The following is a 3,214-nucleotide window of genomic DNA, read 5'->3' on the forward strand; positions in this document are numbered from 1 at the left end:
GATTGTGAGTAAAAAATAGGGGACAGAAATCAGGTATTGGTAGTTTTTCCATTTTCATTTGTGTGTGAATTTTTATCTTCATGCGGGATGTAAAGCATTAATGCAAGTCAAAAATGTTTCAGTGAACAAGTTTAAGCACTTCGACTTTATAACAATTATAAATAAAAATCTGTTAAATTTTTCTGAAAAACGCCAGCATTTGGATTTTTTTTAAAACAAGTAAATTTCTTATTGACAGAAAAAAAAATAGTTTATTGTGTTGACACCACAATAAACTATACACCAATAACTTAGTTGCCTAGGAATTACTTCTTGAGGAAGAATCTCAGTGTCTCTTTCTTCACATAAATGGTTGAACTGTTCGCACTTGTGAGCCTACCATGAGTGGGATCCCAGTTTGTAACATACCCTCAAAGTGTGCGTTTCTTTTTCTTCTTTTTCTGGTTTTTCATCTTCTAATTCTCCTTTTTCTTCTTCTTCTGCTTCTCCACCTTCTCCTTCTCCTTCTCCTCTTTCTCCTCCTCCTCATTTTCCTCCTCCTCCTCCTTAAACTTTTTGTTTTGGGGGGGGCAAAAGGGGGAAAAAAGAACCCAACAAGGAATTTAGGCTGTTCTTGAAGTCCTTGTGTAGCCCAGTCTAGCCTTGAACTGACAGTGATCTTTTCTGCCTCACTTTCTAGAGTTCTGAGATTAGAGAAAAGCATCATAATGCCTGGATGGACATCTTTCTTCTTGTCTCTTTACAAAGAACTTGTTTTTGTTGTTGTTTGCTTGCTTGCTTTGTTGTTGCTGCTGCTTTGTTTTTCTTATTTTGTTTTGTTTTACTTTTTCTTTTTTTAGCTGGCTAATCTTTTTAGCAGCCATGCCTCCTTTGGCCCTAAGTTTATACATAGTTCTTTCTGGGTAATGTTTAAGTTTTATTGGAGGAATTTTTTCCCCACTCTTTTTGCTTTTTTTGTTTGTTTGTTTTCTTCCAGTTTTCACTATAAATTTGACTAAAAGCAGTCAGCTATGTCTCTACATACTATGGTAGGAGTATTGGGCTGTGTTATTCAAAACTTATTCAAACTAAAATTTCCTCTGCCAGATTAATTAGTTCACTATCTTTAATCTCATTACCCCCAAAGTATCGGACATCAGCAAAATATAGATAATTTTTTGCCAGAATGTAACACAGCCGGACTGTTGTCCAACTGCTAATGAAACTCCTTGGTCCCATCTAATATCTCCCAAGCCTGGCCTTTATTGTCTACATTCCTGTCAAGTATTCTGATCTTCTGAGCTCTTATCAGAATCACACATCAGACTCCACTTATAGCATTCTGAACTTTCTCCTTGCCAATGTACTAGTTCTGAAGGCTTCTAAACCATACGGGCAGGCAGATACAGTCATTACTTCTTTGGTACCCATTTCCTGCATTGGTCAGCCTTCCCATTGCTAAGATGTAATACCCACACATACAATTTAAAGAGGAGAGTTTAATTTGTTTTGCAGTTTGAGAGAATTCTGTCTGTGGTCATCTGGCTCCAAGTAAGGGCCATCATGGCAGAAAGGCATGCTCAAGAAAGATGTGTAGTACATGGCAGCCAGGACTCAGAGTGGAATGAGAGAAGGACCAAGACCATGCCTCCCTACCACTTGGGCATATCCACAAGTATTCTTTACTAACATTAGGTTTTTCTTAATACAGTGTAATTCACATACCAAGACCAAAAGTAGCACCTTGTTTTGACCTCACTGAGAAATAGGAGTATATTTTCAACATTTTCTTCTAAAATGTATCATTTTATTTTCATTTGGGTCTGTGACACAAATGTCGAGGTTGTTTTATGCATATATTTAAACATATTTCTTATCTAATGGTGTAGTGCTATTGATTAAAATTATTTTCTTTTCCTTTTGCATTGAAATTTTTATCAAAAGTGAACTGAGTGCGTGTGTGTGTGTGTGTGTGTGTGTGTGTGTATTGGATTTTATATTCCATTCATGTAGCTGTCTGTTGACACACAAATATACTGCTGTCTTTATTACTGTATGTTTTTATAATAAATCTTTTTATCAAGTAACCTAAATCATTTAAAGTTGTAATTATTCAAAACTGTTTTAGCTATTTTGTATCCTTAATATTTGTATGTATTCTTTGGGAGCAACTTGTTAATTTCTATAAAGAAGCCTTTCAAGATACTGATCCATATTGCATTGCATCTATGGGCTAATTTTAAGAGAATTTACTCTTTAACAAAGATTTCTTAAAGAGTAACATAGAAATGCAAACCATAAAATAAATTGATAAATTTCACTTCAGTATAATTCAAAAAGCACAATATTAAAAAAATCAAACCAAAACCGAAGAAAAAATATGTGCAAAAAAAAATCTAATGAAAGACTTGTATCTAGAATGCATAAAATACTTTTATAACTCAATAATAAAATAACAGTCAACATAATTAAATTATGTTGCAATTCACAAGTGAATGTATATGAGAGGCAAAAGTACATGAAACATGATTAACATCATTAGCTATTGGGAAAATGCAAATTAGTAAGTGCAATGAGCTATCTCTATACATGGCCAATGCAACAGATGAGCTTAAAAAGACTGACATTAACCTTTCTTAAGGGCCAGGAGAAACTGGAATTTTCACAAATTACCGATTAGGATGTAAAATGAAAACTGGGCTGTTCTTAAAAAGCTACGAAGATTTCACAGAAGACCCAACACACCCACTCAAACAACTGAAAGCAAATTCTGTTCACACAAAGATTCTCTGGAATGACTGAAGCCACTTTCTTCAGAATCACAGACCTAAACTGGAGACAACTCTACTGCCCATTTATTGGTGAATGGATAACAAATGATGACATGTATATCCAATGTAATACTTCTGTGCATACAAAAAAGATACATTACTAATACACAGAGAAGCTTAAATGAATCTCAAAAGCATGTGCTAAGTAAAAGAAGCCATATACACAAAGATATACTATATTCCATTGAAGTAAACTGTATTCTCGAAAAGGCAAATCTATAGGGATGGTGAACAGCAAGACATGCTAACAGTAGCACTAGCAGGAGGATTATGTGAAAAAGGGGTATGAGGCCATTTAAGGGTTAATTAAACTGTTCTACATTGTGGCTCTTAATGTTAAGTGCTGTTTACATTTGTGAAAACTCAACTGAATTGTAATAGTATGGATGGAGGCTTGGACCAGT

The sequence above is a fragment of the Octodon degus genome, unplaced genomic scaffold (assembly GCF_000260255.1).
Source record: "Octodon degus isolate 3935 unplaced genomic scaffold, OctDeg1.0 scaffold00114, whole genome shotgun sequence".
In the NCBI taxonomy this organism is placed as follows: Eukaryota; Metazoa; Chordata; class Mammalia; order Rodentia; family Octodontidae; genus Octodon; species Octodon degus.